Source organism: Dendrobates tinctorius, unplaced genomic scaffold (genome assembly GCF_039654945.1).
Source record: "Dendrobates tinctorius isolate UK_male_01 unplaced genomic scaffold, ASM3965494v1 ptg000007l, whole genome shotgun sequence".
NCBI lineage: Eukaryota > Metazoa > Chordata > Amphibia > Anura > Dendrobatidae > Dendrobates > Dendrobates tinctorius.
Window position 1 is genome coordinate 54047447 of NW_027361675.1, and position 16115 is coordinate 54063561.

Here is a 16115-nt window from a genome sequence, read left to right on the forward strand (position 1 = left end):
CTGAGCCCGTTCCTCGATCCGTAAGGTTGGATTGAGTTCTGTTATGAAATAGAACAGAGCCAAAAATACATCAATATTTTTGGCCCTGTAAAGTATGGGTGCAATGTGGTGTGAGGTATCTTACGGTCTCAGATCCAGAATTGGGGCGAGGAAGGAGAGGCGGTCATAATATACGTATTTTCTTTTTATGTAGCCCGCATCCCCACTCCTGGACCGCTGCTGACGTTCCCGCCGGTACTGATCCCGGATGCTGCGCCAGCGTTTCATAACATCTTCCACTGCAATGTGACAGGAAATATTATCAATTTCACATATTTGATCGGTCACATTTGCTACCCGTAGTCTAGGCATGTGGCCTTCTGGGGTGTGCTTTCTAGCCAGGGTGGCATATCTAATTGGCTCATCCAGGCCAGATACACAGGGTCTGAATAGTTCATGTATCAAGTAACTACACTTAATAACTTGGTTGGCTAAGAGGTTGAGGAGATGGTGGCCTGGGCAAAATTATGGCAGTGTGAAACTATGTGTCACATCAAAATCTAACCGCCTCATGAGGAAAAAAGTAGAAGCACAGGAAGGGGAGGGGGGCAGAATCTGTATGCATTTTTGGTTGTGAGGTAATTTTAATCATTTTTGAGCCTTGTACTTACTCAGTTTCTGCTGCTCCTAACGTGGCCGATCACCAAAGTCATGGAACATCTGGCGACATATGCGCCTCCATGACACCTCCTTTCTTGCCCGGTTTGCATAATTGGCATCCCGTTGGTCCCAGAGTTCTGGCCGCTCCTGTACCAGTACAATGAGCATCTCCACATTTAAGAAATATGGCGCCATGACGCTGCTGTACTCCGTAGAGGCTGACTTCCTGGATGTCTGGAGCGCTATTTGTGGTGATTTGCATGTCTAGGCTTCCTGATGATGGATTGGGCCATTTCCTGTCACCAGCCAAAAGACCTGCGTATTTCTCGCAAGTCACACGTGTGGTCTGTGTGTAATCCGCATTTTTTTCGCACCCATAGACTTGCATTGGCGTATTACGGGCGTAGTACGCTGACAATCGCAGCATGCTGCGATTGGCATGGGCCGTAGAATACGCCCGGGAAATATACGGCTGTTGGGAGCAAACCCATAGAGAATAATTTGTCCGTGTGTAATGCGTGCTTTTAACGCTTCTCACTCGTCTGTATTCCTCGCCAGTGTGACCAAGGCCTTACAGAAAACACAGGAGCACTTCATTGACCCAACCATTCCAGTGTATGGGGGATAGGGGAGAGAGAGTTTGTCTGACAGCTATCTAATATGTATGGGAAACTTAAAGGGAATCTGTCAGCATGTTTTTGCTATGTAATCTGAAAACAGCAGGAGATATGAACTGTGTCACTTAAGGGGGCTTTACACATAGCGATATCGCTAGCAATATCGCTAAAGCGTCATCGATTTTGTGACGCAGCAGCGATATTGCTAGCGATATCGCTACATGTGATACTTACCTCTAACCGGCTCCCCTGCTGGTTATCGCTGATCGCGCGAGATCGGCCTGGTCCATTTCTCGTCGTCGGCTTCCTGCTGGCGCCGACGAGCGAGCCATGGACGCAGGCCGCAGATGGACATCCTCTCCGCGTCTGAAAGGTAAGTGCGACCACCGACCGCTGCTGCATTGCTGGTGAGGTCTGCCTGTTTGGCAGCTCACTAGCGACCATTTAGCGATGCACCAGCAATCCTGACCGGGTCGTATCGTGGTCGGGATCGCTGGTGCATCGCTAAATGTAAAGGGGCCTTTAGGCTGTGTGCTGTTGTTTACTTACAATGAATGTTTTATCAGCTGGAGATTATCACTGACTGGGCTATAGCATGAACCCTTGTCACACCATGCATCCAAGTGTAAGGAGTTGCGCCCTCTCCTCCTTCCGCGTGACCCCCGTCCATGCTATGTAAATATTCTATGCATTCGTTATTGTAATATCTTCATGTGAATTAACATGTACTGTATGTGATGTATTGTTGGTAACATTTACCTGCTATGTCTGTATTTATGTTAGAGACAGGGATAGAAATGGGTTAAAATGTGGGCTTGGCCAGCAGCAGAGAGGGAAAAGGAAGCTGCTGCTCCCAGTCAGAAGCTCGGGTACGTTAGCCCCATAGCATTCATCAAGTCTTTCTCACATTTTATGTAGACCTGTGCGGGGATGCTTTACATTACATTAATGTCTCTCAGTCTTTTGGCACGTTTGACCGACTCGCTTCCGAGCCACTTTACTAGGAGATCTAACTCCTCACTACAAGAAAGGTCTAGACTATGAATGGCGTTCCGGAACGAGGCATGCCATGATCTATAGTTCTCGGGTTTGGCAGTGAACTTTACAAGTCCTTTTGTAACCAGTTCTCTGCGGGCAAAGAACTTTGTAAAGGCCATGGTGGCTCCGTCAGTGCTGGTAGGAGCTGGTGTGTTATAGTCATGTCTAGTGTGTGGTGTATCACCATACCTGTAAGATGCTTCTGACTCTGGATAGTCTGTGCAGTACCTTCTCGGTGAAGAAGGTGGCTCTTTAAGGCTGGATGGGAGCTGTACCTTCTTCTCAGTGGAACGGTAGCTGTGGTCGACATCTCTATGCTGGACATCTCCTCGTCTATGGTAGTGAAGTTTGGGATTGGATCGCTGGTAATCGGCATAGGCTGGTCGATATGATGCGTCAGGGCTGTCATCCACACTGGAATGTTGGCGGACGTACTCTGGGATGCACTGCGCTGGGTCTTGCTGCTCTAAATCTGGTCCGAGAATGCTGCTGCGTCTCTCAGAATCAGGATTCTTCATAGCTTCCAGATACTCTGCCTTAGCTAGTGCAGCTGCTGTTTCTTTGTCTGCCTCAAGTTTTTCTAGCTCTGCTTGAAAACGTGCAGTTTCTGCTTCTCTCTCTGCCTGCAAACTTGTGGTTTCGGCCTCTCTCTGCCTGCAGACGTGCGGTTTCGGCCCCTCTCTCTGCCTGCAGACGTGCGGCTTCCGTCTCTCTCACTGACTGCAAAAGTGTGGTTTCTCTCTGCCTGTCTCAGCTTTAAATGCATCTCTCGTTCGGCAAAGGAGGATCTTGGTTTGGCTGCTTCGGCCTCGGCACGAGCAACAGCAGCGAGCTCTGCTATTGACGACCTGCCAGAACTTGCTCGTGACCTTGTTTTGAGTCAGGATGTGCTGTTTTGAGACATTGTGTGCTTAGCTGCGTATTGCTGAGTATACTGGCGGGAAACAGTTTATGCGTGGTGGCTTCCGCGTGGTGGGAATGATGAAGCGCTTGATGGCGGGCTGCACTCTCAGTACTTGTGACAGTCTGGTGGCTGCTGCAGTATCTGCAGGCAGTGCGGTGTGGGTACAAGTGGCTCCTTAAGTCGTATTCACTATCGTAGGCGTCTAGCATCTGTTTTACTGTTCTGCCTTCATACACGTTGACATGGTGTGCACTCTAGCATACAGCATAAACCACCTTCTATCTTCCAAAATAAGCAGACTGTTCTCTGTAATCTAACTTGTTTATTGGTGAAGAGTATAGAACATGCGGTAAAACTATAAAGAATACAAATTACATGGGTAAGTATTGGGCAGATGATCACACAGCTAACACAATTACAGGAAGTATACAGTGTAATGCAAACTCTACATAGAAACACACAGGTGTCTAATTACATCTACTGAGCACTGACTGCTATACAGCTAATAACATCTATGTACAACACTGCATTGCAAGAAAAGACATTAATCTTATCAGATATGCTTTACCCGGATAACGAACTCAAGTTGAGGAGTTACAGGAGGACAAGTAAACAACGTGCGTCCTATGATATACAGTAGACAGAAGAAAATGACATCTCCCTCATCCCAGTATACATTGCTTCAATCCCACAATGCATCACTCTGTTAAAGACACAGGCTGTAAACCTATTACAGACACAGCTATAAATTCAGCCACCACTAGATAGTGCTAACTAAACCAGCACATAATGCAAACATATTCGCCCTATATTCAGAGGGCAGAACAGATGTCAAATTTAAAAACCGAGATGGTGACATCATGATCAGACCAAGCCGAATGCATATGAAGTGTATACAAAACCGTTGGGAGTGAATTAACTATTGTCATCTGGAAATCAATCCTGGAGTATGTTTTGTGTGCAGGAGAGAAATACAGTTAGGTCCATATATATTTGGACAGAGACAACATTTTTCTAATTTCGGTTCTAGACATTACCACAATGAATTTTAAACAAAACAATTCAGATGCAGTTGAAGTTCAGACTTTCAGCTTTCATTTGAGGGTACCCACATTAAAATTGGATGAAGGGTTTAGGAGTTTCAGCTCCTTAACATGTGCCTCCCTGTTTTTAAAGGACAGATTAAATAATCTAATATATAAAGCTCAATGTGGGTGTGTATGTATGTGTGTGTGTGTGTGTGTATGTCCGGGATTGGCATCCGCACCGTCACAGCTACAGCCACAAAATTTGGCACAGTCACACGTCTGGACCCCGAGAGTGTCCTAGGCTATGTTGTGAGGCGAAATTTTAACCCCGCGCGTTCCAATTCACCAAACAATTTTACCCCTATCTACATAATGGGGAAAAAGTGTGTGTGTATCAAGCCCCGCCCCTCATTATGATGTCATAATGGTTGCCATGGCGACGCTGATGTCATCATAGGTTGCAAGCCCCGCCGCTCATTATGATGTCATAATGGTTGACTATGGGATGGAGGATGTGTGATGGGTATATGGGCACTGGACTATGGGATGGAGGATATGTATGATGGGTATATGGGCACGGGACTATGGGATGGAGGATGTGTGATGGGTATATGGGCACTGGACTATGGGATGGAGGATATGTGTGATGGGTATATGGGCACTCGACTATGGGATGGCAAATATGTATGATGGGTATATGGGCATGGGACTATGGGATGGAGGATGTGTGATGGGTATATGGGAACTCGACTATGGGATGGAGGATATGTATGATGGGTATATGGGCACGGGACTATGGGATGGAGGATAATTATAATTTGTTATAACTAACCACAGTTAGTTACTATGCCCGGGCAGCGCCGGGCTCTTCAGCTAGTTGTAAATAAAATGTTCATTTCTAGTACTTGGTTGAAAACCGTTTGTTGGCAATGACTGCCTGAAGTCTTGAACTCATGGACATCACCAGACGCTGTGTTTCCTCCTTTTTGATGCTCTGCCAGACCTTCACTGCGGTGGTTTTCAGTTGCTGTTTGTTTGTCGGCCTTTCTGTCTGAAGTTTAGTCTATAACAAGTGAAATGCATGCTCAATTGGGTTGAGATCAGGTGACTGACTTGGCCATTCAAGAATATTCCACTTCTTTGCTTTAATAAACTCCTGGGTTGCTTTGGCTTTATGTTCTGGGTCATTGTCCATCTGTACAAAAAAAACACATTTGAAAGGTTGACTCACCAAAACCCTGACTAATGCACTAGCAGGATGCAGCAGACCTCCATTGATAAAGGCTGGGGCAGCACAGGTGGAAACCACTGATGAGAACAGCCAGTAACCCAAGAGGGTCTGGCTGCCTAGTGGAAAAAATTCACACAAATAGGGCTTGCATAGGACATCAGTCACACAGATAAGTGTGGTGCAAAGTGTCTGAGCAGCCTATTAATGACGCCCATAGTATTAGCAGGCGGGCTGCTCAGCACTATATATATGCATCACACAGAAATAAACCAAGCCAACATGAAGAGGTCTAGCTGAATCCTGCAAAAATGATAAAAAGTGAAAAAAGATAAAAAGATATGGGGTATTAGTTACTCTTTTGGCCAAAGCAGATAAGCTCACAACCCAACGTCAAGGGTCCCCAAATTTTGTAAGTCCCTAACACTAAATCTGAACAGCGCACATAAGGAAAAAATTCCCAAAAAATTAAAAAAGAAACACATTTGAAAGGTTGACTCACCAAAACCCTGACTAATGCACTAGCAGGATGCAGCAGACCTTCATTGATAAAGGCTGCGGCAGCACAGGTGCAAACCACTGATGAGAACAGCCAGTAACCCAAGAGAGTCTGGCTGCCTAGTGAAAAAAATGCACACAAATAGGGCTTGCATAGGACATCGGTCATACAGATAAGTGTAGTGCAAAGTGTCTGAGCAGCCTATTAATTGCGCCCATAGTATTAGCAGGCGGGTCGCTCAGCACTATATATATGCATCACACAGAAATAAACCAAGCCAACATGAAGAGGTCTAGCTGCATCCTGCAAAAATGATAAAAAGTGAAAAAAGATAAAAAGATATGGGGTATTAGTTACTCTTTTGGCCAAAGCAGATAAGCTCACAACCCAACGTCAAGGGTCCCCAAATTTTGTGAGTCCCTAACACTAAATCTGAACAGCGCACATAAGGAAAAAATTCCCAAAAATTAAAAAAAAAAACACATTTGAAAGGTTGACTCACCAAAACCCCGACTAATGCACTAGCAGGATGCAGCAGACCGCCATTGATAAAGGCTGGGGCAGCACAGGTGCAAACCACTGATGAAAACCGCCAGTAACCCAAGAGGGTCTGGCTGCCTAGTGGAAAAAATGCACACAAATAGGGCTTGTGTTGTGAGTTCATTTTTCCCTTCACCATTGAGGTCTGATGAACTCCCTCCTCTGGTGAAGGAAGGTAGTGAGGCTGATTACCAAACACCTGGGCAGCTAGATGATGACTGGGTGGCTGGAATTGAGGACTGGATATAAGGCTGCCGACGCCCTTCTTCCTGGCTAGTGATTTTCCTGCTGGATTCTTGGAGTCCAGTCTGATTCCTGCATCTCAAAGCTAAGTTTTTCTGCTCTGCTTTGTACTCTTCAGTTTTGTTTTTGTTTTGCCTTGTTTTTTTGGGAGTTCTGCCATCCCCGGCCGGGGGTGAGCTGAATTCCATTTTTGTCTCTGATCTGTTGATCTTTTGCTCTGTCTTCAGAATATACCTGAGTGCTGATAAAGTCTTTTGAAGCCTAGCGACTTCAGGGCCTGTTTTTCCTATCAGTCGGTTGCCTCATTTTGATAGGGTTTTTGCAGATGGCAGACAGCAGCTTTCCTATCCTGTCCTATGTAGTTAGCTTGGGCCCCATCATTTGCTCAACCTATCTTTCTATCTGTGTTAGTGTTTTCATCTTGCTTCACCGTTATTATATGTTGGGGGCTGCCTATTGCTTTGGGGTCTGCTCTGGGGCAGTTTAGTTTTTCCCCTTTCTGTCTTTAGGCTATGTAGTTCTCCGGCTGTGATCGAGGGGTCTAGGGCACCGTAGGAACCCCCCACGGCTACTGCTAGTTGTTGTGGATAGGTCCAGGGGTCTGCAATCAGATAGCTGCCAACCTCTCTGGTTTTTCTGGACTTAGCTGGTATTTTGTTTTTTCCTCCTTCGGTGACTCATCATAACAGAATCACCAGCCATACCGCAGATCCTAGGGTACTCAATAGCAGGAGAGAATTGTAAGGGAGAAAAAAAAGTGTCAGAATTTTTTTTATTTTTTATTTTTTTTAAAAATTTTTTTGTGTGCATATTTTTTCCTCTATATCTCTGAGGCCGTAGGGGGAATTTTTCTCTCAATGGAGATGAAGCAATTGTCTGATCGTGTGGAGCAGCTCGCTGCTGAAGTGCGGGGAATTTCCACCTATCTTGCTCATTCACATGCTGCTGAACCAAAGATTCCCACTCCTGAGGTGTTTTTTGGGGATCGGTCTAAATTCTTGAATTTCAAGAATAATTGTAAATTATTTTTTGCCTTGAAGCCTCACTCGTCGGGGAACTCCGCGCAGCAGGTTAAAATTGTCATCTCTTTGCTGCGCGGCGATCCCCAGGATTGGGCGTTTTCTTTGAAACCTGATGATCCTATTCTGAATAATGTGAACGCATTTTTTCAAGCCTTGGGGTTGTTGTATGATGAACCTAATGCTATTGATCAGGCTGAAAAGACCCTGTTGGCATTAAGCCAGGGTCGGGATTCGGCAGAGTTGTACTGTCAAAAATTCCGAAAGTGGGCGGTCCTTACTACCTGGAATGATGGTGCCTTGGCAGCCCTCTTTCGGAAGGGTTTGTCAGAAACAGTAAAAGATACTATGGAGGGATTTCCTGTTCCCTCTGGTCTTGACGATTCTATGTCATTAGCCATTCAGGTGGATCGGCGTTTACGTGAACGCAAAACTACACGAGAGATGTTGCCACCTGTTGAACAAATGTCTGAACCTATGCAATGTGATAGAGTTTTGTCTAGGGCGCAACGTCAGGAGTTCAGAAGGCGTAATAAGCTGTGTTTTTTTTGTGGAGATGCCTCGCATATTATTTCTGTCTGCCCTAAACGAGAGAAACGTTGTGCACACACGTTTTCTGTGGGTGGTGTTCAACCTAAGTTTCTTTTGGCAATTACTCTGATCTGCTCCCTGTCCACATTTTCCGTCAAGGCTTTTGTGGATTCAGGAGCAGCTCTTAACCTGATGGACTTGGATTTTGCTAAACGTTGTGGATTTCCTATGACACCTCTGCGGATGCCTATCTCTTTGAGGGGTATTGATGCTACTCCTTTGGTGAAGAATAAACCTCAGTTTTGGACCCAGGTGGTAATGCGGGTCGCCCCAGACCATCAAGAAAATTGCAGATTTTTGATGTTGCATAATTTGCATGATACCATTGTTCTGGGGTTTCCCTGGTTGCAAATCCATAATCCAGTTCTGGATTGGAAATCTTTGTCTGTGGTGAGTTGGGGTTGTCCGTGTGCCCTTTGTGATGCTCCTGTTTTCTCCACCTCTCCCCAGTCGCATGTTGTTCCTGACTATTTGGCTGACTTTTATGATGTATTTAGTGAGAATGAGTCTGCGTCTTTGCCTCCTCATAGGAGTTATGACTGTGCAATTGAGCTGAACCCGGGGTGTAAATTCCCCAAGGGTCGGCTTTTCAATTTATCTGTAGCCGAGCACGAGGCTATGCGATCCTATATTAAGGAGGCATTGGAGAAGGGTCATATTAGACCATCCTCTTCACCCTTAGGTGCTGGGTTTTTTTTTCGTGGCTAAAAAGGATGGTTCAGTAAGGCCTTGTATTGACTATCGTGCCCTCAACAAAATTACTGTTAAATATCAGTATCCGTTACCCCTGATTTCTGATCTATTCTCCAGAGTTAAAGGTGCTTGCTGGTTTACCAAGCTTGACCTCAGGGGGGCGTATAATCTTATTCGCATTAAGCATGAGGATGAATGGAAGACGGCGTTTAATACTCCGGAGGGACATTTTGAGTACCTGGTGATGCCTTTTGGGCTCATTAATGCCCCTTCTGTCTTCCAGTGCTTGATGAACGATATATTCCGAGACTTGGTGGATAAATTTTTGATTATCTATCTGGATGATATTTTGATCTTCTCCAAGAATTGGGACTCTCATGTGGAACATGTTCGGACTGTGTTCCGGATTTTGAGGGAGAATTCCCTGTATGTCAAGGGATCAAAATGCCTTTTTGGGGTACAGAGGATTTCATTTTTGGGATTTATCTTGTCTCCGTCAACTATTGAAATGGACCCGGCCAAGGTACAGGCCATTTATGATTGGGTTCAGCCCACTTCTTTGAAGGCCCTCCAGAAGTTTTTGGGTTTTGCTAATTTTTATCGGAAATTTATAGCTAATTTTTCTGGTATTGCCAAGCCATTGACGCATTTGACTAGGAAGGGTGCTGATGTGCTGAATTGGTCTCCGGAGGCTGTTTCTTCCTTTCAGGAGCTGAAGCGAAGATTCACTTCTTCTCCGGTTTTGCGGCAACCTGATGTCTCACTCCCGTTTCAGGTGGAGGTGGACGCTTCTGAGATTGGTGCAGGAGCGGTGTTGTCCCAAAAAGTTCCTGTGACATCTAAAATGAATCCTTGTGCTTTCTTTTCCCGAAAGTTCTCCCCATCCGAACGTAACTATGATGTGGGGAATCGGGAACTGTTGGCCATGAAATGGGCATTTGAGGAGTGGAGACATTGGTTGGAGGGAGCCAAACACCAAGTCGTGGTCCTTACTGACCACAAGAATTTGATTTACCTGGAGTCGGCCAAGCGCTTGAATCCTAGACAGGCTAGGTGGGCCTTGTTTTTCACACGTTTTGATTTTGTGGTCTCTTTTCTTCCGGGAACTAAGAATGTCAAGGCAGACGCCCTCTCTAGGAGTTTCCTTGCTGATTCTCCTGTTGTGACTAAGCCTGCTACCATCTTAGGCGAGGGGGTAGTTCTTTCTGCCATCTCGCCCGATTTGAGACGTGCTCTGGAAGAGTTTCAGGAGGACAAACCTGAGCATTGTCCCAGTGGAAAGTTGTATGTTCCTGACCAGTGGAGGAAGAGAGTGATGTCTGAAGTTCATTGCTCTGCCTTGGCTGGTCATTCAGGTATTTTTGGTACTAGAGATCTGGTGAGTCGGTCTTTATGGTGGCCCGCCTTGTCTCATGATGTCAGGAATTTTGTGCAGTCCTGTGGGACTTGCTTCCGGTCTAAACCTTGTTCTCGCTCTAGTGGATTGTTGATGCCTTTGCCGGTGCCCAGGAGGCCATGGACCCATATTTCAATGGATTTTATCTCTGATATGCCTGTCTCTCAGAGAATGACTGTTATTTGGGTGATTTGTGATAGATTCTCTAAGATGGTCCATCTTGTACCACTCCCTAAGTTGCCATCTTCCTCTGAGTTGGTGCCCTTGTTTTTGCAACAGGTGGTTCGCTTGCACGGGATTCCTTAGAACATTGTATCTGACAGAGGAGTTCAGTTTGTGTCTAGATTTTGGAGGACTTTCTGTTCCAAGCTGGGAATTCAGTTGTCCTTCTCCTCTGCGTTTCACCCTCAGACCAATGGGCAGATGGAGAGAACAAACCAGACTTTGGAGTCGTATTTGAGATGTTTTATTTCTGCCGATCAGGATGATTGGGTTTCATTTTTGCCCTTGGCCGAATTTGCTTTAAATAATAGAGCTAGTTCTGCCACTTTGATGTCACCATTTTTTTGTAACTTTGGTTTTCACCCTCGATTTTCTTCAGGGCAGGTGGAGCCTTCTGCCTGCCCAGGTGTTGACACTGTGGTGGAGAGAATGCACCAGATCTGGGACCAAGTAGTGGATAAGTTGTCTCTCTCCCAGGAAAAGGCCCAGCGGTTTTCCAACCGGCGTAGGACCGTTGGTCCCCAGTTTAAGGTGGGTGATATGGTTTGGTTGTCATCAAAAAATATCGCTATGAAGGTGGCTTCTCCTAAGTTTAAGCCTAGATTTATTGGACCTTACAAGATTTTGGAGATTATTAATCCGGTCTCTTTTCGGTTGGCTCTTCCTGTCACATTTAAAATTCATAATGTGTTTCATAAGTCATTGTTGAAGAGGTTTGTTGAACCAGTAGTTCCTGTGGTGGCACCTCCGGACCCTGTATTGGTTGAAGGTAACATGGAATATGAGGTAGAGAAGATACTGGATTCCCGTCTGGCTAGACGGAGACTCCAGTATTTGGTTAAGTGGAAGGGTTATGGTCAGGAGGATAATTCCTGGGTCTCTGCCTCTGATATTCATGCCGAAAGATTGGTGCGTGCCTTTCATCGGGCTCACCCGGATCGCCCTGGTGGCATGGATGAGGGTTCGGTGACCCCTCCTCAAGGGGGAGGTACTGTTGTGAGTTCATTTTTCCTTCACCATTGAGGTCTGATGAACTCCCTCCTCTGGTGAAGGAAGGTAGTGAGGCTGATTACCAAACACCTGGGCAGCTAGATGATGACTGGGTGGCTGGAATTGAGGACTGGATATAAGGCTGCCGACGCCCTTCTTCCTGGCTGGTGATTTTCCTGCTGGATTCTTGGAGTCCAGTCTGATTCCTGCATCTCAAAGCTAAGTTTTTCTGCTCTGCTTTGTACTCTTCAGTTTTGTTTTTGTTTTGCCTTGTTTTTTGGGAGTTCTGCCATCCCCGGCCGGGGGTGAGCTGAATTCCATTTTTGTTTCTGATCTGTTGATCTTTTGCTCTGTCTTCAGAATATACCTGAGCGCTGATATAGTCTTTTGAAGCCTAGCGACTTCAGAGCCTGTTTTTCCTATCAGTCAGTTGGCTCATTTTGATAGGGTCTTTGCGGATGGCAGACAGCAGCTTTCCTATCCTGTCCTATGTAGTTAGCTTGGGCCCCATCATTTGCTCAACCTATCTTTCTATCTGTGTTAGTGTTTTCATCTTGCTTCACCGTCATTATATGTTGGGGGCTGCCTATTGCTTTGGGGTCTGCTCTGGGGCAGTTTAGCTTTTTCCCTTTCTGTCTTTAGGCTATGTAGTTCTCCGGCTGTGATCGAGGGGTCTAGGGCACCGTAGGAACCCCCCACGGCTACTGCTAGTTGTTGTGGATAGGTCCAGGGGTCTGCAATCCGATAGCTGCCAACCTCTCTGGTTTTTCTGGACTTAGCTGGTATTTTGTGTTTTCCTCCTTCGGTGACTCATCATAACAGGCTTGCATAGGAAATCGGTCACACAGATAACTGTGTGGTACAAAGTGTCTGAGCAGCCTATTAATGATGCTCATAGTATTAGCAGGCGGGCCGCTCAGCACTATATATATGCATCACACAGAGATAAACCAAGCCAACATGAAGAGGTCTAGCTGCATCCTGCAAAAATGATAAAAAGTGCAAAAAGATAAAAAGATATGGGGTATTAGTTACTGTTTTGGCCAAAGCAGATAAGCTCACAACCCAACGTCAAGGGTCCCCAAATTTTGTGAGTCCCTAACACTAAATCTGAACAGCACACATAAGGAAAAAATTCCCAAAAGTTAAAAAAAAACACATTTGAAAGGTTGACTCACCAAAACCCTGACTAATGCACTAGCAGGATGCAGCAGACCATTGATGATAGGCCCGCCTGCTAATACTATGGGCGTCATTAATAGGCTACTCAGACACTCTGCACCACACTTATCTGTGTAACCGATGTCCTATGCAAGCCCTATTTGTGTGCATTTTTTCCACTAGGCAGCCAGACCCTCTTGGGTTACTGGCTGTTCTCATCAGTGGTTTGCACCTGTGCTGCCCCAGCCTTTATCAATGGAGGTCTGCTGCATCCTGCTAGTGCATTAGTCAGGGTTTTGGTGAGTCAACCTTTCAAATGTGTTTTTTTTTAATTTTTGGGAATTTTTTCCTTATGTGCATTGTCCATCTGTAGTTTGAAACGACGATCAATCAGTTTGGCTGCATTTGACTGGATCTGAGCACACAGTATGGCTCTGAATACCTCAGAATTCATTCGACTGCTTCTGTCCTGTGTCACATCATCAATAAACACTAGTGACCCAGTGCCACTGGCAGCCATGCATGCCCAAGCCATCACACTGCCTCTGCCGTGTTTTACAGATGATGTGGTATGCTTTGGATCATGAGCTGTACCACGCCTTCACCATACTTTTCTCTTTCCATCATTCTGGTAGAGGTTGATCTTGGTTTCATCTGTCCAAAGAATGTCCTTCCAGAACTGTGCTGGCTTTTTTTAGATTTTTTTTAGCAAAGTCCAGTCTAGTCTTTTGATTCTTGATGCTTATGAGTGGCTTGCACCGTGCAGTGAACCCTCTGTATTTACTTTCATGCAGTCTTCTCTTTATGGTAGATTTGGATATTGATATGCCTATCTCCTGGAGAGTGTTGTTCACTTGGTTGGCTGTTGTGAAGGAGTTTCTCTTCAACATGGAGATCATTCTGCGATCATCCACCACTGTTGTCTTCCGTGGGCGCCCAAGTCTTTTTGCATTGATGAGTTCACCAGTGCTTGCTTTCTTTCTCAGGATGTACCAAACTGTAGATTTTGCCACTCCTAATGTTGTAGCAATTTCTCGGATGGGTTTTTTCTGTTTTTGCAGCTTAAGGATGGCTTGTTTCACCTGCATGGAGAGCTCATTTGACCGCTCTTTCCTTCACAGCAAAACCTTCAAAATGCAAGCACCACACCTCAAATCAATTCCAGGCCTTTTATCTGCCAAATTGAGAATGACATAACGAAGGGATTGCCCACACCTGTCCATGAAATAGCCTTGGAGTCAATTGTCCAATTACTTTTGGTCCCTTTAAAAACAGGGTGGCACATGTTAAGGAGCTGAAACTCCTAAACCCTTCATCCAATTTTAATGTGGATACCCTCAAATGAAAGCTGAAAGTCTGAACTTCAACTGCATCTGAATTGTTTTGTTTAAAATTCATTGTGGTAATGTCTAGAACCAAAATTAGAAAAATGTTGTCTCTGTCCAAATATATATGGACCTAACTGTATGTGTATCCCCTAGTGCTCCTGTGCAATTCCCTCCATATGTCCACCAGATGGTGTTCTTTCATAAGGTGTTGAATGAATCTTTTTCCTTTCGGTTTTGGAGATGTCAAAACATCTCAGAGCACTACTATCTACAGTTGGGTTTATGGTAAAATTGAAATCTCCACACCAAATTAGATGACGAAAGGAAACATATCAAGTTTAGACAGTATCAATTTAAAAACTGAAAATTGTGACGATGCAGGGAAATAGCTATTTACTATGCATACATTTTCGCCTTGCAGAGAGCCTTGTAGTATAATAAATCTTCCCTCCTTGCCTAATATAGAATTAACAATTTGAAGTTGGAAGCCGTTTTTAACAAAAATAGCCACTCCTCTTGTCTAATGTGACCATGATGATATAAGGTAACGGGAATTAGCAGAGTCAAAATATTTTGGACATGAAGAGTTAGAGAAGTGAGTTTCCTGAAGGCAGATAACATCAGGGTTTTGCTTTTTATAATCGAGAAAGGCTTTTTTATGTTTTAGAGGAAAATTGAATCCTCGTACGTTATGAGAAAGTGCCTTACACATAATGAAGAGGGTTTATTCTGCTATAGTAAAACTCACCACCAAATCTCTCCCCATTGGAATCGATCCAGAGACACGAACAGACGCAAGCTCCAGAATTCTTGATAAAGAGAGTATAGTAGTTATACACATCCCTGTGGTTAAACAATAAGGGGAAGAGGAAAGAAGGGTGGGGAAAGACACACAACATATAACATTCAATTACAATCAAATGGGTAATCTGCCCAAATAACATAGTGGACTGGAGAGGGGACCCATATTAGAGGGGTGATCCAGAAATCACTAAGGCTAGGCAACATGTATAAACCCTGAGAGCCAAACCCCAGCCTATATTGAATATCTACTATGCTCAGGGCCAGGTAATACTGTTATAACTTGAATAGTATAGAACATCATAGAAGATAATGCACGAATCGCATTAGTGGAGCAATAATATAATCATCTGAAAAATTATAAAACCCAGTAACTCCCATCCCAGTTAACGTAACCCTTTCAAAATAGAAGGCACAATAAATAAGATTGCTAATCTGTGGCCCATTAAATAGGGGCCAGAGTCCCGAATTAGGTTCAGGTGTTAACAACCCCAAACCTGAAAATCTTAAAGTAACGAACCATAGGTTCCGGGTACATATTTGGGAAAGTCACTCAGGTAATATTCATACGCTGGCTTCTTGTTGTTCTGGGGACTTCCTTCCACTCTCTGGTTGGTCTTGGTTTTCGTTGTGGCAGGGGGAGGATGGAATCCAGAACCGAAATGCCAGCCTGATCCAAAGTGGATGGAATCCGGAACCGAAATACCAGCCTGATCCAAAATGTGTTTGCCTTCATCCAAAGAGCGGCACACGAAGGTTTGATTATTACTGTATATGAGAAAGAGAGGGCGAAGGGAAAGCCCCAACGGTATTTTATTTGTGCTGCTTGCAGGGCCATAGTGATTGGCCTAAGGGCTCTCCTTCTGACAAGTGTGGCTGGTGCAATGTCTGCAAAAAGGTGGACCTATTCTGGTAGGCCAGATAGGGCTGGAGATTCTCGTGTCGCGGTCAAAATTAAATCTCTGGTTTCTTCATAGTGCAGCTTAAGCACCACATCTCTAGGGGTATCATTTGATCTCGGCTTTCCCAGAGCTCTATGAATCCTGGTTATATGCAGCAAGGCAGGATCCGTCTGTGGAGCAGTACTGTGAAAAGAGAGGTTGCTGTGTCTTTAAGGGCTAGGATGTTTTCAGGGAGGCCACGTATGCGTAAATTGCCTCTGCGTGATCTATTTTCAT

The 16115-nt window shown here is 45.0% G+C and overlaps 1 long non-coding RNA gene across 1 annotated transcript; it reads right to left on the reverse strand.

Annotated features, from left to right (window-relative positions):
* Nucleotides 1-4864: 4864 nt before the first annotated feature.
* LOC141085949 (uncharacterized) lies at nt 4865-14976 on the reverse strand. The gene is made up of 2 exons (XR_012231446.1): nt 14885-14976; nt 4865-5421 (listed from the first exon to the last, which is right to left on the reverse strand). It is a non-coding gene; the product is annotated as an uncharacterized lncRNA (long non-coding RNA).
* Between the last annotated feature and the right edge of the window lie 1139 nt (nt 14977-16115).